General features: G+C 45.2%; 1 protein-coding gene across 4 annotated transcripts in view; it reads left to right on the forward strand.

Annotated features, from left to right (window-relative positions):
• The first annotated feature begins 2,881 nt into the window (after positions 1–2,881).
• TCF20 (transcription factor 20) overlaps positions 2,882–25,772 on the forward strand; it is a 130,900-nt gene continuing 108,009 nt past the window's right edge. For 3 of the 4 annotated variants that reach the window (XM_015628368.2, XM_015628372.2, XM_015628374.2), the window contains exons 1-2: positions 2,882–3,145; positions 14,472–14,582. The gene's annotated coding sequence lies outside the window, so the exon portion shown is untranslated. The remainder of the gene's footprint in view (positions 3,146–14,471; positions 14,583–25,772) is intronic. The other variant, XM_015628371.2, reaches the window with a different exon arrangement.

Below are 25,772 nucleotides of genomic sequence, written 5' to 3' on the forward strand. Positions count from 1 at the left end.
TGCTGGCCTGTATGTTAATAATCTGCCACAATCTGTTTGAACGTCCCATACTAAGGATCACAGGTTGAAACTCTTTTTCTGGAAAAGGAAAATGCTGTTCTTTCCTTAGGAAGTTTCTGTCCCAAATGTCAAGAATATGGATTAGCTTTTCTTTGGTGGGGAATGACATAGTAAAATGTTGCTTTGTGCGGGAGACTGTTTCTGTGGGTGGTGCAACACTCTGAAATTAGCTTCCTTGGGAAATAAGGTCTATCTATCACATAAACTGCCATTGTCCTCATTTTCTGTGATATAAACACAGAGCAACATAAATAGAGGAAAGGGGATGAAACCATCATGAAACCAAAACTTTGCTCTCTGCATCATTTAAAAAAAAAAAAAGAAAAGAAAGAAAGAAAGAAAACCAAACCCCTTTGTATGACAGATGGTAGTCAGATCAGCTAATGCCGTCTTGGAAGGTACTTGGATATTATGTTTATGAAAGCAGTGTAAGAACTGATACAGAAGGGAATACATTTTATCATATTCTACTTCATAGATAAGAGAATATGGAAGAATCGGTTAAGGCAAAACATTAAAATGGTATTGTAGCCATGATGGTCTAAAGATCCTAGAGAAGCAAGGTTTGTGGTGAAAGGTAATATCTTGTATTAGATCAACTGATAGAGCTAGAAAAAGCAAACAAGCTATTGGGCTCAGGGTCTTTTTATCAGATCTGACAGAAAGCAGCAATATTCAAGCTAACTACAGGTTAGATGCAATTGCTCTTAGCTTAATCTAATTATATTAATCAATTGGACCACTTGAGAAAAAAATAAAAGGCGTACCTATGAAGTGGAAAGGGGTGTAAACAGCAGTGACTGACAGGTGCTGGTTTTCTCATGGACCTCTAGCAAAAGAGGGCTGTTTGTGCGGTGACAAAGGAGAGGTCAGCAGGGAGGCCTTAACAGACTAGGCAGGCAACATCTCTCTTAAATCCATAGCTTTAGTATCAAGGGATTATAAGTTTTAATGCCAAGCTTTAGCTTTTGGGAAGGTTTTGGTCTCCTCTGGGGTAAGGATTGAGGTGTTCGTGTTGTTGCTGTCTGACAAATACTCTCCTAATGTCCTTTACTGCCTGACTATGTGCTTGTGGGACAGCAATTATTTAGTTTCACTCAGATGGTTTCTGTAGGGGTATCTCATGTGCTGGATGAAATGATGAACTGTAGAGATTTGGGACAAGTACATGCAGGAACAAAGAATTTCAGCAGGTTTGCTATGGCAGGAAGGGCATTGATTATGCTGTCTGTGGAGTGGTACCAATGTATTTCATATTTGATGCTCTGGTGGTATCTGGTTCTATTTTTTATGTTTGCCTCTGTGGATTTGCTTCCTGTAATGAGTTGCAAAAGGGAGAGCCTGAAGGTTAGGAGGAGGGACATGGGGGAAAAAACACTCTTTCAGAGCCAGTAGTTTAAGAGATTATTTTATGTGAATTTTAGCATGGAGCATTATCATCAGCAGGAGCACGTGGTTGCAGGGGAGAATGCTACAGCAGAGACTAAAATAAAAAGCAGAAAAACAGATTGGCAGAAATCTAATGTGGTTAGAAACTTTGCCAGCCCCTGTTAATTTTGGTAGCATTAGACAAACACCAAATAAACCTTGATTCCTTGAAAAGTTATTTTCCAAAATTGCTGGTTTTGCTGTCATGTCTTTATTGTAGTAAATTTGTGTATATTTTATGGAAGAGCAACTTTCATGTATAAAGCAGATCACCGGTGTTCCCCTCAGAGCAGGGGTAACAGTGTCTGTAGGACTGGCTGAATCTCACAGCCTTTTGTTGTGTTGTGAATGGCTGCTGGTCTTATTGCATCTTCTTTCTAGGGCAAGTTTGATGGGCTGTAGGTTCTCACATAGGTGCTGGCTTGGGGGGGGGGGGGCATTTTTAATGTTGGCTGTGGTGTCTAGGAAGCTGACGCCCACGGAAGAGCAATGCTGGCATGGCAGGGAAGCTGCTCATTGAATTGGTGGTTGTATATGATGAGGAGTGTGAGCTTTTCTGAGCTGTCTGCATTTTTGATAGAAATGTCACCTGTGTTTCCTTTACAAGGCCCAGCTTGGTGGTGTTGTTTTTCATTCTTGGATTGTAAAGAAAAATGGCATATTGGGGTTTTAAAGATCTGCAGGAAGGTAATCTCTCTCTGCCCCCTACTTAGAGTTTGGCAAACAAAAGGAAATTACTAAATGCTCTCTGAAGAAGAAAGCTGAATGCTTGCTGCATGCTGGAGCAGACACAAGAATCTCAAATGGTTCAAGACCAAAAATACCGAATGTATTAAAAAAATCCAAACTCTTTGGGAGCTGTTAAATACGAAGACCCTAGCTATTGGGAAGTGCCTGGCCTGACCACAGGATCATGGTCACGGTCACGGGGGGAGTCTTCTGGGGCAGCGTCAGGGTCTGTTTCCTGTAGCCGACTACTAGGGTTTGTCTGTTCAGAACTCTCAAAGGCAGGATGGTGATCTGATCCACTACTGCTATTTCTTAGATCTCTTCTCGAGAAAACGAGAGGTTTTCCTCTCTTTCATGGCGAGCCCCAACTAGAAAGCACATAATTACGTTTTTATTTACTTTCCTGGCTGCTGCGGCAGGCCCGGGCCTGTGCATCAGGGCCCCAAGCGCACGGCCAGCAGCCCCAGGAGGGGAACAAGCTCCCTGCTCGGGGCTCCGCGTTACCACTCCCAGAGCGGGGGTCTGGCGCGGCGGGCAGGACGGCCCTCCCGGCCCCGCCGCCTCCCGCTCCAGGCAGGCAGCGCTCCGCCGCCAGAGCCCTCCGAGCCCGGCCCCGCCGCCGAGCCCGCCCCGCCGCCGGCTCCTCCTCCCCCGCCGCCGCCGCTCTGCCAGCCGCCAGTCGGGCCTGAGACCCGCGCCCGGCTGCGGGGCCTGCGCCGAGCGCCGGCGGAGGGCGGGCAGGGGAGAGCAGCAAGGAGGGGCAGCGGAGACCGAGCCCGCCGCGTCACATGAGCTGACAGGACCCGCTCCCGTTCCCGTTCCCCTCCGCGCAACAAAGACTCGGGAGCTCCTGTGCCCGCCGCGGGACGGGGCGGGGCGGGGCGGGACGGGGCTGCCATGGGACCCTGAGGGCCGCCGGCCCGCACAGGTAAGCGGCGGCGGCGGCGGGGGTGTGTGGGTGTGTGTGACCCCGGTGTGTGCGGCGTTTGCTGGGGGTGTTATTTGCTTTCCACACCCTCCCTCCCTCCCTCGGGTCCCTCCGCCGCCTTCCCGCGTGTGAAGGGCGGGCGGGGGCTCGGGCAGTCCCCGCGCGTGGAGGTCTGTCCGTCTGGATAGTCTCCGGTTCCTTCATGTTATTTCATTTCTCATGGCAGTCAAACAGTTAAAACTGTGGGGGTTTGTGCGTTGCCACCCCCCTCCTTCCCCTCCCCTAACCCATCTCTTACCTATCTCACTCCCCTCCCCCCTTATAGACCTCCACGTCCTGACCTTTCTGGCTGTTAAGGATAATATTAAGGTGATCTTTATTTTTGTTAAAGCATTGTCCTGCTTACGAGCGTCCTTTCCCAAGCCAGATTACTGCCGGGCTGGTAGGCAGCCCCCTGCCCCCCGGGACTTGCCCATTGGGACAGTGGCTGGGAGTTGTTGACAGCGGCGGGAGCGCACGTGTGCCACAGAGCCGCCGAGGTTTAGGGCTGGAAATTCCCGCTGGAAGCCCGGGCAGCCACACCGCCGGGAAAAATACCCCAGCAAGGCTGGCGGCTGAGACCTCCGCTTGTTTGGGAAGCCTTCTGTCCGGGTTGTGGGGCTTGCAGGGGTCCCGGGAGCATAGATGTCGGGCGAAGTTTGTGGGTGGGTGAAGGCGGTCCTGGGGATGTTTGCTGGGGGTGCGGGAGGGGATTGCAGGGAGCTGGCAGGGTGGCACGGGTGATGGGAATGAGCAGCTGTGGACAGCCTGGGCAGGGTGCTTGGCCCCTCTATTGTGTGTATGGTTCAGTGTGATGCTGCTGAAAGGAGCAGTGTGAGGGATGGTGTGGGGGTTTTTTGTTTGGTTTTGGTTGTTCTTTAAGTGGAAGTTTTTTTGGTAGTTGTGTGTGTTTTTGTTGTTGTTGTTTTGTGGGTATTTTTATGTTGTCAGTTTTTTAAAATCTTATTTTTGGCTTGTGACCCAGTATACTGTGATATGAAAATAATCTCTCCTGAGCATGGTTAGCATCTTCCTTCTTATGCCAAATGGCCACTGGCTTGAGTTTAATGGAGGTGCCCCTAAACTCTGGCTCTGTCGGACTGGGAGTGTCCCTGGGCAGAAGTCTTCCAATGCGTGGTTATCTTGGCTTGTGTGGATGGAGAGGAAAATGCAGTTCCCTTTCAAAGGGAGATGCTTGGTCAGCCTTTATAAAAGTCTTAAATCTCTTCAAGTCAAAATTAAACACAAGTAGAACTATGAGGTGAGGAGAAACAAGCTACCTACAGCCCTCTATGTGCCAGATGCCCGTGAGGCAGAAGCAGTTTCTGGTAAAGCCATTTGCGTTTGAGTGGTATTGCAGGACTATGGTTCAAGCAGTAGGAAACTTTTGGCATGCCAGGGAAGGTGCTGGGCAGTGAGGAAGCCAAGGGTGTATAGCACCTTCCAGTGCAGTTGATGTGTCCTGAGGTGTTTCATAGCTCCTCTTGCTGCAGGGTTTGGAAAGAAATGGGGTGCGTGAGCGAAGAAGTTGGGCAGATACTGCTGTTGGCCTTGGCTGTTCAAAAACTATGAATTAGCCCACATGTGCTGCCCCCACCCCAGCATTTTTAAGGAATTGGTGTCCTTCAGGGTGAACCACATTTGCAAGTTTATGCCTATCTTCATGCAGACTTGGACTTGGAGTTTATTTTTAATGGAAGCCGAACATCTTAAGCAGTGTGACTTCAGCTACAGCAGCAAATGTTCCAAAGCTGGGAAAAACTGTGAAAACAGAGAATACTAATTTTAATTGTGCATTTTTCCACAACTCCTTCTTTTCTCAAGATTTCTGTCCAACTCTCCTCACTTTACAGGAGTTTCTTGGTCATGGTGGAAAACAGAAAGTAACTTAATGGCCAGCTCAAGTTGTGCTGCTGTGGGCTGAGAATGTGGCTGGTTTTTAATGTAACCAACTAGCTGTGTTACAAGGGTCTGATCTGAGACCCTGAGAGTTTGTTTCATGTGGGTCATTAACTGCTGTGGAAGACCACATGATTGTGGCTGACAACTTGTGTCTTCACGGAATAGGAGAAAAGGTTGGATTTTTCTCTGGAGTGGATGGGAGGTTTGAAGTGAAAGTTCATCTGTCCCTTCCCTTTAAAAGAATGTACAGCACATTTTTGAAACTGAGTCATCAGGTACAGTTTATTTCAAGTATTTTAAGCTGTTATGAATTTGATGCACTTTGGCCACATGCTCACTGGAAATTGTTAGACAGTCTTGCTCAGATTTGCCCTGGCTGGGCTCAAAAAGGTGATGAGTGAGTTTCCTTGCTGCAGCCCTTTTAAATATGAGCAGACCTAAAGTATCTTAAAAGGGGTGGAATATTTTGATGTCCTGTGCTCCAGACAAGCTGGGAAGGGAGCATGCAAGGCTCTTGTCCACCAGCCAAGCGTGGATGTGCTATCAGGCTCCCACTGATAAACCAGGGTTACCTTTTGACTCTCTCTGAGCTGTGCTTCTTCAGAGGTGTAGCACAGGATCGGGCACATGGTCTGTGGAGGGCAAATTCCCTCCAAAGTCACTTTGTCATGGAAGTCATAACAAGGATGCACAGATTGAGGAATGATTATTAATGTCTGATGACCTGACCAGGATTGTGTGGTGATACTGAATAATAAATAAAAGGTTTTATGTCCCATAAGCTTGCTTCTAGCTTCAGGATAAACTGCAAGGCTTTTGAAAATATCTGAATTTGATGGCTCTCTGGTAACTGCAAATTGGTGCAAGCATTAATTGCTGGAAACAAGCTCTTAAAAATAAGAACAGACACAGATGCAGGCTGTAGGTAGGAAAAGTGAAAGAGGTAATTGCTATTATTCAGTGTATTTTTCGAATCACGTTTAATCCTGCATATATGATTCTGTGGGTGACCCAGCAGCTCCAGCAGTTTATTCATTTATTTAAAACAGCTTTGTAGTTCACCTTGAAAACCACTTCCTGCCATATGGTTATATTATTTCCCTATGCCACGTTTTTTGCTAATTATCAAGACCATTTGCTTTAAAATAGGTGTTTTTAATTTCACAGCCTTGTCTGCCTCTCCTGCTTGATCCTGCCCTGGAGTCAAGAGGCTGTGTCTGTTCATTCTCCATGGCAACAGGCTATGATTTACTTATTTCAATTTAATTAAAAAGCAGATATCAAATTCTAGGCATTTTATATGTTTCTTATATTAGAAAAATATCAGTCTCCACAACAGATCTGCCAGTCTCAAAAGTAAAATTCTTGACCTAAGCCACTGGTTTCTTTCTCAGTCCACCCCTTGGAAGAGTTTAGGAGAGGGGGGGAGTGCTGTAGCCTGTCCTCAGGTGAATTTGTATGCAGGCTAGAAATGAAGGTCTAAGTCCTAAATTGGTTTTTCAAGCTCTGTGATTGTACAAATACTAGTTTGTGTTAGTCAGGGATAAGGAAACATGGGCAATGACAGGTAGTTGCTGGCTAAAGAAGGGATTAGGGTCAAGAAAGGACCTTGTGGTTGGATGGGGGAGCGTGGTGAATTTACTAACCTATAGGTGTTAGGTTTGGTAGAAAATGGATGGAGTGGAAGCCGTGTAATTAACTGCCAAAATTAATACTCCTTTTTGCCTTAAATGCCAACACACCAATTTTTAATAGGATTATTTTCCCTTGAAGGGCCTGTTGAGATGACTCAGCCTTTGGAGTACCTGCATGCCAGTGGTGGTTGCTTCCTAGGAGAAGCTGTGCCTGCTGAGTTGTATAACTAGACTCAGGTGCTATTTCTGAGCTCTGATAACGTGTGGAAGAAGACAAGTTGGCTGTGCATTTTTATTAAGCCTTAAGGAGCAGTTATCATCAGAAGAGTGCCTGCACAAAACTACACCTTTGGATTTTTTTTTTCCCCTTTAGTGTTGCTACTCCCAGTGCTTTTTCACAGTCACGACTGGCAACTATAACAACAGGCACGGGTTCTTGCTTCTCCTAACCCTGCCAAAGCCCATGAGGGCATGTCAGAAAACACGGGAACTCTTTCCTGTCTTGCTTATCTGTATCAATTAAAATTATATACAGAGTTTCTAGCCTCATGCACCAACTGGGAAGAGACCCTCCTTGAGTCTTTGAGGTAAGCAGTTAAGCTGTGTTTACTAGTAAAGCGAGCATGTTTGGTCTGTGAGCGGTATCTGAAATCTCATAACGTTATTCCTAATAATAACAGAATAAACCCAAGCAAAACCTCAAAGCGAGCTTTTGTTTGTTACTGTGTTTAAGCAGATACATTCAAAGAATTTATATCCAACTGGCAACATTCTTAATCCTTTATTACTGGTTTTACTAGAGTACAGTCATGATCTGTATTCTTTAAGAGTGCATCTGTTCCTCTTGCTTATCCAGCTTTGAAGTAGACCTTGCTGATATTAATTTCTCTATAGCCTGTAACCTCATCTATAAAATGAAGGGAATACTTCATACAGGCAGCTGTGAAGTTACATTTATTGTCTGCAAATTGCTTCTAGTAATTGAGCAGAGGAGGAGGTGGAGAGAAATAAAGACAGTGGAGTTAATATGGGCTTGTTTTTTTTTTAATAAAAGAAAAGCATAATTTTTGTTCATATGATGATGTAGAAGCTAATGGGAAAAGAAAAATGCACCCTGAAACTAACTGTTAAGTTTGTAATGAAAACAGACATTTCTTTAATAGAGTGATGAAGGCAGCCATCTTGTTTGATAATAACAGAGTCCAATTTAGAAATAGGGGAGATTATTATTGGAAATCCTGCAGTACCTCTTGTATTTCTGTCTGGTTTGGGTCTGCTCAGTTTTAGTGTTGTTTTTTATCTGCGAGACTGCCTTCATAAATGCTACTGGTATGGACACCTTAATAATAGGTAAAACTACCTGTTTTAAGATTATTAGCAAACACCTCTATTGCAGACTTTTCAGCTAGGCTGCTTGTTTTGTGCTGATCAGTATCCTTGTTGAATGAAACTGCAATTCCATGTGGGTTAGGATGGATTTTCTTGCTGTGGCTGACCCAATCTAACCACTTGCTCCTCCTAAGAGGGGTGATCATGCCTTGCTCCTGGCTCTGTGGCCATGTTCCTTGCCTTGTGGATGCAGCTTGTTCAGCTTTTGGAAAGCTGACCTGTCCAAAACCATAAGAAAGTGAATTGTTTTCTCCTGGGACAGAGAGCTGAACCTGTTCACCAGGTTCAGGCTTGTATCAGAGCTGCCACTAAGGAGGGGCGAGATTTGTTTTGCCAGCAGTGAAAGGTAAGGAATGAAAGAAAGGTGAAAATGGGGCCCCGTTTTTTTGGCAGCAGTGACCTATTAGCCTGGTTCAGTTGTAATGTGAAGCCTCGCCTTCAGCTTTCCTTTTCAGATCCCTCCCTTCCCCCCTGCACCTCTTCTGTCCTTCAGATATACTCATGTGCTTCCAGATGCCAACTTCATTCCCAAGCAGTATTTTCAAAAGGGGGAAAAAAGGGGGAGAGGTTGAGTTTCACTGCCTCTATAAATGGAGACATACTGTAGTTCATGAGACCCCATTGCTGTGGGCCTAGGAATTATTATTGTTGTTATTATTAGGCTCATGTATTATTATTAAGAGGCTCAAAAAATAGTAACTGTAATCATTCTTTATGAGAGGGCAAAAGGAAACTGCCTGGTGGGATAGCTGTAGGGCAAGTTTGCAAAAGAGCTTCCCCAAACCTGGTGATGGTGGCTGTTTGGACCGAGACCCTGGAGCTGGAGACAGGTGGTCTGGAGTAAATGACAAGGAGAGGAAAAATCTGGAGAATTTTCTGCATGCCATGATGAGCCAGGTCCAGAGCTGGGTACCACGGCACCAGGAGGAAGTCTCTCCTTCTCCCAACTGTGGCTTGCAGTTGTTCCAAGTGCTACTGTCTAGTTAATTTTCAGACACTAGCAGAAATTGGGAAGGCCTTGCAGAACATTGCTATGGTATTATAGAATGGTGCCATCCTGCTCCAGGGATGTGATGAAGCCCGGGGTGAGATGAAGCTCAGGCTCCATGGGAGCTGGCCAAGGCAAACTTCACTTCTGCTGGCTGGCAGGGCTGGTGTTTCTGCCTTGGCTTTGCCACTGATGTTTTGGTTGTATCTGCATTAGCCTGTGCTGGCTGTGGGGAGGATGTGTCCCCAGTGAGACACGTGCCCAAACATCAGTTTAACAGGGGCACAGTGCAGGTTGGAGCGTACATTTGGAGATGAGATGGGGGCATCTGTTGGCCTACAGCAGCTGCCTTATGGCCAAAGGAGCAGAAGCAGTGCCTGTCTGGTGAATTTTCTACAGCATGAAGGTGGAGATGATGTCAGTGAAGAGCAGTGTGCCAGAGGCAGCAGGATGCAGTGAGCCTGTGCATGTGTGGACTGACCCTGCAGCTGTACTTGGCGAGAGGGACAGGTTGAAATTGGTGTGGTGCACAAATTAGAAACGTTTGTGCAGCCATTTTCAAATAAGGAAAGTCATAGGAGGGATGAGGGAATTCGCTCCAGCTTTGAAAGTTAAGTGATTTGTTTCATGCTGCACTGTAGTTGGGTTGGGTTTTTGAAGCATTTAAACCTAAATTCTTCTCATTGGTAGCAGAAGACATGGGGAAAGAAAGGTTATTCTAGGGTTTGTTGCATTGCATGGTAAGATTATACACTGGGTAGCTCTTACAGTGGGATGTAAATTCTCACAAGGATGGAGTGAATAAAGGAAAGAATCAGTGCATTGATATTAAATAATGATGGCACTGAATATGATGAGTACAAAGTGTCTTTGTTTTCAAGGCTATGTTTGGGGTTTTTTTAAACTGACACATTTATAAGCCAGCTGCAATATATTTTTAAAAGACACATTTGTAAGAGTGGGAGCAATGCAGAAAATGCTGGAAGTAATCTCATTGAGGGGTATGGGTTTTTTCCATTCCTTTGCACATGCATGCAGCCTCTGGGGAAGATGTTAGTGAAGGAGCTTGGATAATCGGGGTCTTCTCTGGAGCTGCCATTGTTCTGATTGATGTAGTGCATATTAGCTGGGGAATGTGTAGAGATGCATGGGCTGATGGGCTGTCTGGGGTTTCATCTCTGCAGTCTCCCTTTTTTTCACTCCTCCTGGATAGAGATATATATCCTGGCAGATTTGTCTTCCACCTACATCTCTTTCTCTTCTCATGTAAATACTTGCTGATTTTTTTTGGTTTTGTTTTGGTTTTGTTTTGTTATTGTTGTTCTTCTGGCAAATCTTTTACTGTGCTTGTAATGGGTGATTCTTCTCCTCATGATGGTGGGTGTTCCTGTACGCTGGTCTCTTCCTCAGTCATTTTGCTGAAATTTCGTACAGCCCACCCTGTCTGGGGGCATCTTATTTCCTCTTGTGATGTTGCTCTATCAAAGATCCAGGTGTTGTAGCTGACTCCAGCATTGCTCCAGCTGCCCTTTCGAGTGTGAATGAATGCACAAAGTAAAAAAAGCAGCCGTTTTGGGCTCCTGTTTGTCCTCAGATCTGAAATGCTGAGAGCACGTTGGAGTTCCCATGTAGGACTGTAGTAATGAAATAGTACTGGAGGGAGAGGGAGTAGGAGAGCATGCGATGGTCGTTTCAGATAGATTAACAAAGAGGGGCTATTACAGTGCCAGCAGAAGACATCCTAATCTGGAGGTTCCTAGCCAGCAAATATTTTAAAAAGCTATTCCAGAGAGCAAGAGGGAAGCCTGAGAGGCCTGTGTTATAATTAATTGCCCAGATACCAGTGGAGGAGCAGTTTGAAGAAGGGAACTCATATGGGAGCCGGGTGTGGTGTAGAGGGGGAAATGGGAATTTCCTGACTTTTGTTTGCAAGGACCAAATGTAGAAGAAATTTTAGACAAAATAGGTGCAAAGAAGGACTAAAATTAATAGATAATTCGATTTTATTTTATTCTGCACTGCATGCTTCTGGCTAGTGTTACTTGAACATCAATTGAAGCAGTACAGAGCATGCTTGGGAACTGGAGACATTAAGTAGAAAGAGGGAGCGAATCTGATTAGCTTTGCTTTTTGAGCATTAAGCAGAAAGACAGCCTGAAATGTGATTGCAAACAGATAATAGCAGCAGGCTCCTGAGGCACCACCACAACCTGGCATATGGGGTGATGGATCTAACCATGCCATAGAACTGTTTCTTGTAATAGAAGCTGCTTGTTTTTATGTTGCGGTTGCTGTTGTACTTTCTAATTATCCTATTCATCGCTGTCTGCCATTTTGAGCCTGGCCACGTGGGATGGCTCAGCCCCCTGGAATGTGTGCCCTGTGGAGCACTTCTGTCCTGAATAGTAACAGGAGATCTGGTTAGCCAAAGGGTGAGAGGGAAGAGGTGCCAAGGCTCAAGAGTCCTAGCTATTTTCCCCCTTATTTCCAAGAATAAGGGAAGTAGCAGCTGCTGCTTTTGCCATGATGAAAAAGATGAGTGCTGATGTTGTGTGTAAATGTCCTAAGTTCCCTCTGAATGTCCAGGTATTGGGGCTTGTTGGGAGAAGGTTTCTAGTGACCTGAAAAAAGGGACATCTATCAGTTTTACTTATCATTAATAAATAGAAGCTGGCCTTGCTACACCAGTCACTTTTTGGAACAGTGGCAGAGATACCGGTGCCACTTCCAGTCTGGGGCCTCTCTTCCACACAAAGCAAATGCAGCAGAGAAAGCAGGCAGAGGCTAAGCTGGTGCAAGCTGGAATTGGAGCTGCTGTTAGAGCATCCAACTCGCCTGCCCGCTGCTTGGGGTGTTTCTGTGTTGTGATCCTTTCCCCAAAGCTGCCTGCTTTCCCTTCTTTCCAGACAAGGCTTTCACTAATGGAAAGTCTAAAAAAACATTTCTGAAGCTGGTATGGATCAGGGGAATGTAGATAGAATGGGAAGAGCAGACCTCTCTTTAAAATGTCTGAACAAAGCACAGAAGCTCACATGTATATGTGTATATATATATGTATTTTAAGGCTAGAAGGGGTGGGTCAGACTAGTGTTTTTGTGACCTTTTCTCAGCTGTGGCTTGCCTTTCATGAATGCTGCCTTTCCTTGCCTGTCAGGGGACTTCCACTTCCTTCCTGCTGGCCTGCAGGGCTGCAGGCAGCCTCCCTACCCTTGTGGCAGCTCCCAGCTCTGGCTCTGAGCCCAAGCTAATAATCCTGACATATTTTACTGCCTTGTGCTCTGCTCCGTGCCTCGCTGTAGGGGAGACGGTGTGTGAGGTTGTGGTTTGCATGACTTTAAGCATTGCACTGTCCCTGGGGAAACCCAAACCTCGTAATAAGCACCGGCTGAGCCTCTGGTAGAGCCTGGCTTTGCTCGGCGAGGCCCCTTGCTTCCCTGCTTGCAGGTGACCAGCTGGCACAGATGTCATCCAAACACACCTTCTGCTTGTCTCTGGCTGCCCGGATGATTACCAGCACTGTGGCGTTCGGGTGGAAGTAGGAGGTGTTGATAGCCAGGAAAGGAAAAATTCATCAGGTACCAGAGAAGGGTAATGAAGATCTCCTCTCACCACTCTCCCCACGCATCAAAGCACTCTTAAAAAAAATAGAGCGCTCATCTTTGACCCCCATTAATGACTGCCTTGGTCTGTGTAAGAGTTTTATGAGTCTGTTGATGCTCCCACAGAGTTTAATTATTTAGAGCGTGAGGTGGAGGTTTGTGCTTTCACTGCTGATGGTGCAGGGTTCAGGCCCTCCTGGTGGGTGGGGGGTTGGTTACAAAGGCAGGCTGGCTGGGAATGCAGCCGCTGGCTCTGAGGAGCCTAAGGGAGGCACGAGCTGCAGCTGTGTGGTCCTTGTCAAGGCTGGGCAAAGCAGCGTATCCTTCTCATTGTGTGAGTTCCACGTGACCTGTCATGGGGAATTCAAGGTCTGTGTCCTTACCATCAGGGCACTTAATGGTCTGGACCTGAGATACCTTAAGTGACTACCTGAAGCTGTTGGGTGGACGTACTTGTGGCAGATTCTGCTTGTTGCTGAGCCCCCCAGTCAGTGCTAGAGACTTTAGGGGCTGGCGTGAGACTTTGGCAGCAATATCTGATTTATCAGCCCGGGGCTACAGGCCTTTCCTGTAATTCTCTGTAGTATCAAGCCTTTGCCTGCCTCTTTTCTGTGACCAGTTGCCTCCTGTTCCCCCCAGGTTCTGCTCTACACTCTAGCAACCAGTTTTCCTGCTGTAAAATCCCATCTTGAGTCTGCTGCTTCCTTCCCTTTGCAGTACATCAGCTTGCTCTTGCCTTTCCTACTTTTCCTCACGCAGCACTTCAGTGCTGGTAACCCTCCTGAGACTCGGGAACACAGATCAGATATAAGGAACAGCCGAGGAACAGTGGGATATCTGAACTTCTAGTGGGAAGGTACCAGACTCCAGGTCTGATTGAATGGGATGTGGGCTGGTCTGATATGTCAGCTGGCCAACTGGAAGGGTCAGATGCTCACTTTCTGGCTGCTTCTGGAATGGGTGAATTCCTTTTATGTTTGTGGGTCCTTAGGGTGTGCAGTTCTCATCAGTGCTGAAATGAAACCGCAGCGTTTGTTGGAGGACTGTAAGTGGAAGCTTCTTTCAGAGCAAAGATGCTTAGTAGTATTGGTGGGTCTGGGTTTGGCTGGTAGCCAAATAAATTTATGGGCAGACTGGGAAGCCTTAGTTGATGTGGAAGGTTCACGTGACATTGTTCATACCCTACAATATCAGTATTTATATACTGAAAATGCTTATGATTGCAAATACCGAGCCAGTGGATCACCTGGTGCTGTGGCTGAGGGTTGAGCTCATTGTGTGTGCTGGGGCTCACTGCTGTGCTCTGCTGCCATTTCCTACCCCCTGGGCCCAGGGACACTTGAACCTTCTTCTCACATCTGTTCTCCCGCTGTCTCTTCATACGTGCTTAATCTCCTATTTTCTGCTGTAGCAAGGGCCTGTGCAGGCTCTTGGTTGCATGCCAATGGGCTTTTCATGCTATCCCTATTTACCCTGGTTTATCTCTTCCCACTCCTTTCCCTCTTCCTATTTCATTTCCTTTGGTATGGGACTAATGTTCCAGGTTGTGTTGAGTCACTGGGTTGAGCTGAGAAAGAGGGTGGAAGGGAAAAAGGGACTTATGCTGGTAAATGTGAGTTTCTGTCATCAACTCAGTCTTCAATTTGTTGATTATTGTGGATCTAGCTAAATCAGCTGGATCTGCTAGACAAACGTGAGGTGCTCTGTGTCCTATATCCATATTCTACTCTGTTTTTCTGTTTTTCTTTTTTTACTTTTTCCCTGAAAATTAATAGGATTCTACCCATTGATGATTAGAACAACGTCTGAAGTTTTGGAATGGATCAGATGCGTCAATCAAATGTTACCACATTGCACCCGAAGAGAGGAATGCCATCCAGCTGGGGGTAGGGTCTGTTTTTTCTTTGTCCCCATCAGTGTCTAGAGTTACTGGAAACCTTTTTGGATTTTTAAATGTGAGATCTTTTAACTAGAAAATACTAGTTTAAAAATTAATTGCTTCATTGTGTGAAAACTTGACTGCTTTTTTTTTGTTGGGATGGAGCAAGGTTGTGCCTCTTCTTTTTGGGTTTTTAAATGTGAGAACTTTTAATAGAAAGCACTAGTTTAAAAATTAATTGCTTCATTGTGTGAAAACTCGACTGCTTTTTTTTTGGTGGGATGGAGCAAGGTTGTGCCTCTTTATATTCAAAACGTTATTAATAATGTTGAGGCTTTGCAGGCTTTGGTAAAGAAAACATTTCAGTAACTACTTCAGATATTTTGGGAGGAAAATTTCATGTTTTAAATGAAAAGTAAATCTATTCTGATTACTAAGAAAGATGAAAATAATTTAACTTTTTTTCAGAAATGTCAAAGTTCAGGTCATTTGTCCTAGTTCTTGAACTTAATGTAAAACAGACTAATACCCCTGCGCAAACTGTTGCCCTTGCAACAGTGGAGAGGGGGCAATTATTTCAGGAGGAAGCTGCGTTTCTCTGTGTACTGCCTGTGGTCATGTGGCTACTGTGGCAGCAGGTACTGCATGAGACCTGGAATGAAGTAAAAGCTTGGTGGGAATGTGAATCTGAGGCTTTGCACGGGTGTAAAGCACAGGTGGCAATCCAAGAAGCAAACCGAAGTGGCTTTTTGGCTCCCTTCCAACTGGTAGAGTATGGCTCCCCATTATCTTCTTGCTGGTATGCCACTTAGCTGTTCCAGCAGAGAGGCTGAAGAAACAGAACACTTACCTGGCTCTCAGAAGTGGGATGGACTTTCCAGGTCAGGCATGAGAAGATCTGTGTGTTGGGATTTGTGTCCGGAAGTAATGCTGCTCCAGTTTTGCTCACTTGGAATCTGAAGCTTCTTATGCTTCACATCAATTTCCTGTTCTTGTTAAAATTGCTTTTGCTTTAAAAATGAAGGGTCTTAACAGCTAGGGGTTTGACAGAGTGTGCTGCAGAGTGATTCTTTTCTCCTCTGTAAGTTTCCTGAATGAATGATTTTGAAGTAAAGTAGTATTTCCCTGCAGAGCCTGCCTCTGTTAAGTCTTTAGACTGTTACAGCAACAGTGAGACTACCAGTGCAATGTTAATAATTTATGTGTGTTCCTCATTTTGGACCTTTGTCAGTCATTTCAGCCTTGGCAGGCTGGAAGAGATGAGAAAAGTATGTATAAGTTTTGATGCTGTTCCCTCTGCATGTGTTCTCAAGGTAGGCAGAGGATTTGGGTCTTCAGAGCATGTCTATCTGGAACCTTTTAGCAATGCTGAATTCACAGAAGTAATACCAGAAAAATAGCATAATGGTGTTTCATTTGAGTCATCTCTGCATAGGGATGACTGCTTTTGTTGGACAAGTGTGGCTGATAAGTTTGTGAGCTTTCCTTGGTTGCAGGAGGTGAGTGGAAGGTGAATTTTTTATGGGTTTCTCCTGTGGGATGAGCCCAGCCAGGGTTTTGCTGCATGTCCATAATCAACCCCAAATGCATCTGTGCTGGTGAGGTTGTGTGTGACTTTCTTCAAAACTGGGCTTCATGTCCTTGATTCTCTCCCTTGCTCCCTTCTAAAGGGAGGGAGATGGTCAGCTAGTTTGTGTGTTTCCTGAGTAGATCTTGCTTGAAGTGAGAAGCAGAAGACTGAGCCAAATGAATATGGGTCTTCAGAAACAAGGCTGATGAGAGGATGTCACCAAAGAACTCAACTGGTTTAAATACAAAGTGTTGCTGAATTCTCTTCCGGAGTTTACTGTTGCAGTTTTGTGCTTGGCATTAGCAATTACCTGAACACCTTCCAGCTTGGCTGGAGATCAGATACTTCAAATCTTGTTGGAAGCATGGCAGCATGTTTCAGGGAGCTTTGGAGAGCCAGTGGTGTACAATGCATGAACTAGTTGAGGTGTTTCAGCAAGCCTGTGTTCTTGCAGGCAGGTACTGAACAGTTTGAGTCAGATTGGTCTACTTAAGTGGTATTTAGCAAGGAGGTAAATAGTTTGCAGGAAGTTGGAGAGTTAGCTCCCATTTGTTACTCATGGTCCAAAAAATGGTTGGTTCACCTCAGGCAGTGGGAGACCCACAGGTTTTGTACTGCTGGGTCATGGATAGATGGAACTGTTAAGGAGAAAAGAATGTTCTGGAAAAAATCTGTATTTTAAGCTTGAAATAGATTTCTAGACTTGTTTTTTGGGGAAAACTGATGTTTTTTTAAAACTGGATTACATTGTTTCAAATTTAGTTTTTGACTGTCTTGGCTTGGAAGAAGGTTTGGCTCAAAAATGACTCTGTGCAGAAGGATCTGCAGAAAGATGAATGGATAAGAAGAAACTTGGTCTTGTTTTATGTTTCACTCCCTAAAAACTTTTTGGAGTGAATTTTCCACTATGCTTTGTACCTTTGTATTTAAAACATACTCATTTCCTGGATTCTCTGTTCTGTCAAATCTTTCTAAGAGCTTGTATGTACAGCTTGAAGAAAACAGGATGTAAATGACTTAAGATTTCTTGATCTTAAATTTTAATACTTAAATTGCATAACAACGTGGGTTGGCTGTTGCAGGATGGTTATAGTTCAGGAAGAAACTATGATGTCTTGTTGGACTTCAGATGCATCAGTTGCAGCAATGAGAATTTTTTTTTTCCCTTTTTCTCTTTTTTTGACTGATAAGCCAGGAGCCTTACTCCTGGCTCTGCACTTGTGTGCTTCATCTAGTGTACATAAGCATTTGTAATAAAAGACTGCAAAGCAGCACTGGTTTGTTCTGCAAAACAGAGGCAATTGGGAAGCTGAGTTGGAAGATTCTCTTTCCTCTTTCTCCTTTTTTTTTTTTTTTGGCCCCCTCTCCCTCCTCTTTACAAGAAGTTACTTTAAATAGGAAGCTGTTCAGCAGGTTGCAACTAGAATTCTATAATAAGATCTCTGTTCGCTCTCCCTACTTTTTCACATGCAAAGTTGTGGCTGTAATTATATGACAGCTGCCCTCTTGGCTGACATGCAGCAGATTGAACTGGGGATCTCCAGAGCTAAAAGTGTGAGCTGCTACTCTCTGAGCTAAAGCTCTATAGCTGGAGGCTGTAATGATCTATATCCTTCATGACTGAGTGTAGAAGGGAGCTGCAAAAAGCACTCGCTGAGTTATGGTGCATACAGGGTACTTACTGTGTACATGGTCACTTCCCAGGTGTACTGGAAGCTTTTTTTGAGTGGTTTGTGATAATTGTACAAACTGTTGTCAACTCATGGGTGCTTTAAAATGACGATCTGTTTTGAAGCCTTTCTACCTTAAAAAAACGTTACTAGCCTGTTAGTCAGGCACAGACATTTGTTGCTGTTATGTGTAAGTTGTGCTGAGCTTGAGGTGCCCTGATGTTACTGAAGTCCTTCAACTCTACTGCAATGTAAGTAATTGTTACCAATATTGAATGCAGTATGAGAAACTCTACACTACCAATGATGTTCAGACAAATTTACCTTTATACTTTGCCATTATAATAGGTTTTTCACAGATGGCACCATGGGAGCTTTGTAAAAGCAAAGGAAGGAGAAACTGGAATTACTGGAATCTCTCCTGTTTCCTCAGGACCAGGAAAATCTGAACAGTGCCAAAGTTTGTTAGGCTGAGAAAAACTGAGGAGAAGCAGAACCGTATGGAGCTTCATGAGTGGTGTCAGCCATGTGTAGTTTCTGCAACCAGGGTTGTGGGAGAGGGGAAGTGAGTTACAAGTTGAGACATTAATTTTGAACTTTGTGAAACATAAATTCTTGAACCCTCAACACCTTTTTTCCCCACATCCCCAAACAAAAACAAAAAAACCCAAACCCCCTCAAAAACCATAGTAACAATGACAACAAAACCCCAAACCATATAGGAGATAGGCATCTGCTACCTTTAAATATGGTGAAGTAAGCCTTCCTATAGATCTGCACAGTTCAAAACCAAGCTGATCTTTTTGCAATAAAAAAATAGGAAATATGTAAAGGGTAAAATTAAAAGTTAAATAAAGTATCAGCTGAGACAGTGTTTGAGACCTCAAACTTAAGTTAATGCCAGTCCAGTTATGTTAGAAACTTACTCGATACTGTATATATTAACAGGGATATTGTCTGCTGTAAATTAAGATAGTCTCCGTATATGTTAGGCCATATCCTATTACACAAGTCTCACCATACTCAATCATAGTTTAGTAAACACCCTCCATCCTAGTTGCATCTTCCACTGACTTTCTTTGCATTATTTCATGCACACAGAGTTAATATTAAGATGCCTGTAGCATGGCCTAAGAAATTCTTATTTCCTCACCTCTCATTCCTGTCCTGTGCCACCATCATCCCATTGATTTTGGGGGTGCAGCCATTGGCAGGACTGTGCTGTAACGTACATTGGTTACCTGCTGTGGGTTAGAAGCCCCATTCCTCCAAACACATGAAATGATCCGGGCTACTTTGTCCATGATTTAGTGATTTAGTCCGTGGTGCTGTCTTGCAAGCAGCAGTGTCGGCAGAACTGGGAGGAGATGTTTTGCAGGAGGGGCAGAGGAAATTTCTTAAGTTTGTGTTACTCCTGAGGCATCTTATGAGACTGTTCCTATCAGGCAATCTCACCAGTCTTAGGGCTTGATTCCCTACTGCCTGTCCCATCACTCCTTACAGAAAAGTGGGATGAGGATTCTTCCGCTTCCCATGGGAGCCTGTTCCAAAGCCTAATAGACTTTTCTGTCAGGAAACATTTCTTGATTGGGCTTTCATCATGGCTGTCAGACTGCTGGTCCCTGGGATGACCTTATCCTGCATCAATACCAGTGCCTTCCTTGCACGTGCTGCCTAGAGCCTGCTCCTCCTTCTCCTCTGGCATTCATTGTAGGCCTGTTTCAGCTGTAAGCAGCTGTACCTCGGCTCAGACTCCACTGTCCTTAGTGCTGCTATAGGAGGCTGTTGCAGAAGTTGAGATCTGGGAGCCCTCATCAAGGGCCCGACTTGTGAACCGAGACGGACTCATTATCTGAGTCCGTTTTCAAGAATCCTTACTGCTGGCAAGTAAGAAAATACACACTGAAGCAGCATTCATGTGTGTCTCTACCTTGGATAGAGCCAAGTCCAAGGAATCTGTTACAGTACAGCTATCCCATGACCTAATTGTATTGCTGTCAAATTCAAAAGCGTGCGTAAGACTCCAGTATATTCCTGCAATCAGTTTAAACCAGGGCTTTTGATTTCTTTTACATGACAGAGTTTGTGCTGTCTATGTTGAAGCAGCAAGGAAGAGCAACCCAGCCAAGCTGTTCATCTGTGAGGCTGTGGAAATACCAACCATGAGGCTGAGCAATGTAGACTCTATATGCAGTGTATCCAATTTGGCAGGTGTGGATGAGGAGTCTGCCTTGCTAGCTCCCCAAGGAGTGACTCTTCCAAGGCTGGTGGCAGTTAGGCCAGGTTGTGGTGGCTGGCTGTGTGAGCAGACAGACAGGTTTTGTGGGGAGAACAGCATGCACCCAGTGTTACAGCCCTGGTATGCACTATAGGATAGAGGCACTAGAAGACTTTCCTCCACAGCACATGGCTGTTGTTTTGCACATGTGGATTTCATGAAAACATTTCATACTTTTCAGCTGTCTTTTTGTTGGTGAACCCCTCCTCACTTTCTTGCATTCCTTTCCCAGGGTGAATCGAGTAGGGCACATTACAGTGCTGTAGAGGCAAATGTATCTTTGACTTACACGGTATCATTGTGAAATTGACACTGTTTTCTAGTCGGTTTCTAGTACAGCCAAGTACTCTCCTATCTCCTTCTATAATTTTGGTAGAACTTGTAATGTGATGTCTTTTTAAGGAATGAATGTAATTACTCCAGAACTAGGGGGTGTATGAACTGTTTGGACAAAGACCCATTAAACCAGAATGGTTGTGACACCAGAGATGTGAAGTAGCTTTCTTACCATGTCTCCTGATCCCTTCCTCTGTGCCCAGCGTGGACCCTCTATGTCCTCATCCTTCCTCTGTGTCCTGCAGTTCACATCCTGGCTCCCTCCTGCTCCTCACTGCTCTGACAGTGAGTTATTTCTCTGGTATTCCCACACAGTTCTTACTCCTCACCAGCTGTGGGTTCCTATCCTCCTTGATCCTCAGAGGTCTTTATCCACCTTTCATTGGTGCTTTGCCACTGTTGGGTCTTCTGCAAGCTCTTCCTTTCCTGATTGTACTGCCCACTTCAAAAGGGAGAGCTTTTTGCTTTTCTCCATTCCCATGGGAGAAATAGAACTTCTGTCTTGTCTAGAGGTGGATAAAACACGGCCACACAGTCACCAGAATTTTGGTTAGTTTGTGTCCTCTTTGACTCAGCTCATCTCTTCCGTGTTAATCCTGTACGAAGTATCCTTCTTCCCTTTGTTTTCATGGGGTTTGCATGCAGTGTCTTGCTCCCCTGGGACTAGGTGTCGTGCCTGTTGAATCCGAGGGTGTCGTTTTGTGAGGGCTGTTTTCAGCAGTTCCTGCTGCTGCTTCTGAGCTACTTGTTCAGCTGTGCCAGTGCAGCTGAACGTGCTGCTGCACATTGAACTGGATCAGGGAATTGATCTGGATTAAACTAGCCAAGGTGAAGAGGAAAGCTGCTTAACCCAGAGATTTGCTCAAAGAAATACTTGAAAAACTACAGTTTAAGAGCACTTTGACTTGATAGCCCTTTGACTAACAACCCCCTGGTAATAGAAATCCCTTGTTTAAATGTGGAGTTGCTGCCTCCGCCCTTCAGACCCTCCTCTTGAGCTATTAAACACCACCAGCCACCTGCTTCAGGCTTAGAGCAGCTGCTGCAGGTTAAGATGTGCTGTGCAGCCGCTCCAGGATGCATGGGACACGATACTGTTTGGAAGGGATGAGGACCCCCTGGAGTAAAAATCGACGTGTGTCGAAGCGTGCAAAATCATCCTTTCATGGAACATCACAGACTGAGACAGAGCTCTGTGCTTTTTTATCATGACTGCTGGTCTGGTTTCACCCTGAGCCTTATTAATGTTCCAGGATGTTGCTGTGTCACTAAGTGTGGGAAATACAGCATACCTTGATGCTGGCTCGAAACGTTGAAAATGCTTCCCTCCGCCCTTCTCTGTGGGACACATTTAACCTGCTCCATCCCTCCCGAGCTGCTTGAGTGGAGCCCTGTCTGGTGGCTCTGCTCCTGCTCTTCCCCTTGGCTTTCTCGTACCCTTCCCTGCCTGATCCGTTGATGTGCTCCCAACTTCATGCTGTCCAGGGTCTAATTTTTGTTTAAGATCTTCGTTCCTTTAATGACAGCGGGAACCGAAGGCTGTTCTCTGTGGGGGCTGTGGTGCACGGCTGTGCTTGAGGTAATGAGACTTGATGAAAACCTCTTGTTACTGTGGCAAGATTTCTTCCTTCTCTGTGTTTAAGAAGGAGGGGGGGGGGGGGGGGAGGAAAAGAAAAAGTGACAGACCCTGCTGGGTATGTTAATATATTTTTAATGGCTTCCATGTGGCTAGCTGAGGACTTATTTGTCCAGCCTCAGAGAAAAGGGTGGCAGTGCGTTATTCTTGTGCACCCTTGAGCTTAGCTGGGAGTTTAAATGGGAGAGAGGGAGGATTGAGTGAAAATTTCACAGAAATCCTGTTGATAAAAATGAAAATCTCCTAGAGATGGAAGGGATTGGCAGAGAGAGAAAGATTGGATCCCAGATACCTCCTCCCCTCCCCCTCCCCAAATCTTCCTTTTTTTCTGGAATATTCCACTGTCTGCAATCATCAAGAGAGCTACTGTCTCAGACTATGGTATTTCTACCAGTAGTGAGGGGAGAGATTTTTCTGAAATAATTGCTGTATTTCTGCAGAGAAACATTTTTGAGAAACAAAAGGGTTTACGCTGTGGTGGCAAGCTGGGGAAGGGAGGGGGCTGGCAGGGATGCAGGGCTGGTGCTGGGCATTTTCCCCTTCCAGCCTTAATATGCCAGTTAAGCTGCAGGCAGGATGAGGCTGGTGGTCTGAGCCGGCTGCCCGGGGCGATGAGGGGTTTTACTGCTTTCCTGTTCCAAAGGCATGCAGAGCACTGCCGGGATTGAGGGGCAGCCAGGCTGGGGCTGCTGTGGGTTCTGGGGGTCAGGAGCCAGGGGCCTGGGGCAGTAGGTCAGAGCAGAGTTGTGCTTGATGGGGCTGTGAGGAGAGCGAGAGCTGCCGGTGAAACATTAATGCTGCGTAGCCCTGGTGAGAGGGGGAGAGAGCAAACAGTGAGGAGCCCTGGCACTTGGTGTGTGCTGATTAGATGGAGCTGCCAGGAGAGAATTGTGACACGTTGGCAGATTGGCTGGAAGGGTTCTGGTATAGTCGGGTACAATGGGTTGAGTCCACACCCAGCTGACTCCTGGTGCAGGAGGGTTGGGGGAGCAGCAATATCTCTCTGCCCTTGTATTCTCATTCTTACAAAATGCCAGTCAAGGCTGATGTAACCCTAGGGCAGGAAGGACTGAAAATCGGGTAGACACCAAACTAGGGTTTTCCCTGCTGTTATCAACTTGTTGTTCCTCAAGAAACAGCTAGTGTGCCAGCTCTGTGTTTCCCCTGTATTCAGTGACAAGCTCATCTCTCAATGTGCACTTTCAGGAGATCTGTCCAGCCAGTGTTGAACCCAGGTGCCTTGGTGAGCCCTCCTCCAAGTAAGGAAGCCAATGCATCTGAGGCATCTCTTGTCAAAGCCATAAAGGCATGCTAGCATCTCTTGAGGCAGGTGCATGGCTGGGGTCACTGCTGGGAGGATGTCAGGAAGTAATTTTCTTGAGTCACTGCCCAGTCCTGGAGTGGCGTGTGTGAATTGGCAACAGCCCTCGGCTGGATTCTTGTTTCTGAGTGGCTGGAAAATGTCCCACAGCAGATATGTCTCTTCTTGGTGGCAACTTCTCTGGGTGTTCCCGAGGCAGCATCCCTACAGGGTCAAAGCTGTATTTTTGAGGGAAAATTAAGAATTTTATGTCTATTTAGTTTTGGAGCCAAAAAATAGTGCTAGACTGGCAACTCTTGGGATATCCTTTGTAGTCTGCCCCTGCCAATGTACCAGATTGCTGACTCCCAGCCAAACTGGCCCCTCTGATTTTTAAGTCTCATAAAAACAGTTTGTGGGAGATTTCTCTGAGGATACTGTAAGTTTCTTTGTGTTACAGAAGACTGGAAGCACATATGGTGAGTTACTGATATCTGTCTGAAAGGACAACAACTTGTTAGTCTGCCCTGACCCAATTGCTTGGCTGATCTGACCATACCCTTATTTAGATTGAAATTAACTTTCAGCTGATTTAGTAAAAATAGGTTTAGTAGTGAACCAGGCAAATCAGGGATACATTTGCATTCTGTATAAATCTGTCCATTCGGATGTTTTATGTCATTTTACCCACCCACTTAAAGTGCTTCAGCTTGTCTCTCCTGTGTGCCCCTCTGTAGGCAAGACCTAGTTTCTGATGACTGTCCACTGCTTTCTTAACCCACTTTTCCAGTGGCTGGACTGGAGCTGGCTGGGCTGAAGTTGCTGACGGCATCATCACTTACCCAGGAGCATGAGTGAATGCGAATTGGCACAAAATAAAAACCAGGGATCCACCAGGCTCCCAGCCCTGTAAATTCTGGGTTGTTGAAGTCCTACTTTGCTTGAGTAGGCAATAACAGTCAGTTAATACATTCATATATTATTATTTTTACTCAAACCTCTTCCACTGATAATATGCTTATAAAAAAAAAATGGAAGGATTTTGTTTCTCTCCTTGAGTGTGCTTTCTAGTGTTTGGTCTAGATTAATTTTACAGATGACCCAAAGGGAATGTTTGTTCTAAACTAGGCTTGTACCAGTTTATCTCCCCTATTCACCCCATCACAATGGATTTAAAAAATGGTACTGTCATCAAGCCTGATACATCTAAGGCTGCAATAAAGAGTAATGTGTGCTCCGTGTTTTAATTTTTTTGAGGCCTTAGAGGACTGTTGCTGAGGTATAATGGATGTTTCTGTGAGCTCTAATACTTTAATTGTAGGTAAGAGAATTTTGCCTTTCTGAAGCTTAAAACAATTCAATAAATACAAGTCTTGGTATAGACAGTAGCAAAATCAAGTGAGGACCATCCAGAATTTGTTGAGAACTGAGTAAAATCCCATTCCCTTTTAATAACACAGCTTTCAGTTTCTCACTCTTCAGGAGATATAATTTTCTTGGCCCACTGATTCTCATAGTCATTCAGTCTAGAAAAACCTTTCATTGCTGGATGGGCAAGATTGGTGAGGTAAAGGAAATGGCCACAATTTTTGTCTTGACATTTTTATGCTGTATGTTTTAAAAAAATACAATTACCAAACCGCAACAAAAACCAAATCACAAAGTCACATGCACATGTTTATTTTTAATTTTAAAGATTATTGTAAGGTCATCTCTACCTATCTCTGCCACAGGCCTCTAGCTGTACCATAATGTTAAGGGCTTCTGCCCTCCCTAGCAGACACTTGTCTTCTGAACAAAGACACGTACCCTCTTCTAAGATGCATTTCCATAGCCCTGATTTTCTGTAGGCACAAGGCTGTACAACATGGTCTTCCTGCTTTCTAGTTGTTTACTGGGGACACTGGCTGCCATGAAATGAGGCCATTGGGGAAGGTCTCAGAAGATCACAGAGTATCTTGCTGATCTTGCATGCATGTAAAAAGTGGGCATATTATTTCCTGAGGGGGAAGGAGGGGTGAAAGGAGTTTAATTCCCTTACGCAGGAAGGTGAGCACACAAGGCTGGGGGAAGGCAGCTGACGTAGGTGCCCCTCAGCCCAGTGAGGATGTCCCAGGGAAATGGCAGTGAGGTTTGTTCAGTAATTCAGTAACACTTCACCCCAAGCTCACCCCCTTGCCTTTCCTCTCGTTTCCTTTGCCCTTCCCCCTCCTTGGGAATCTGCGTCAGGGGAATTGGGAATTGCAGCCTGTGAACTGCACCCAGCAGCTCGTGGTGGCAGTTGTGGCTGCTGCTAAATCAGCCAGCTGAGCACCTGCTGTCTCCTGCTAAGGGAACTGAGCAGCCAGCTATTTGTTGTTAAAGTGACATTGTCAAAATAAAAATCCTGTTTTAACCAGGCTCTTTC

The sequence above is a fragment of the Parus major genome, chromosome 1A (genome assembly GCF_001522545.3).
Source record: "Parus major isolate Abel chromosome 1A, Parus_major1.1, whole genome shotgun sequence".
In the NCBI taxonomy this organism is placed as follows: domain Eukaryota; kingdom Metazoa; phylum Chordata; class Aves; order Passeriformes; family Paridae; genus Parus; species Parus major.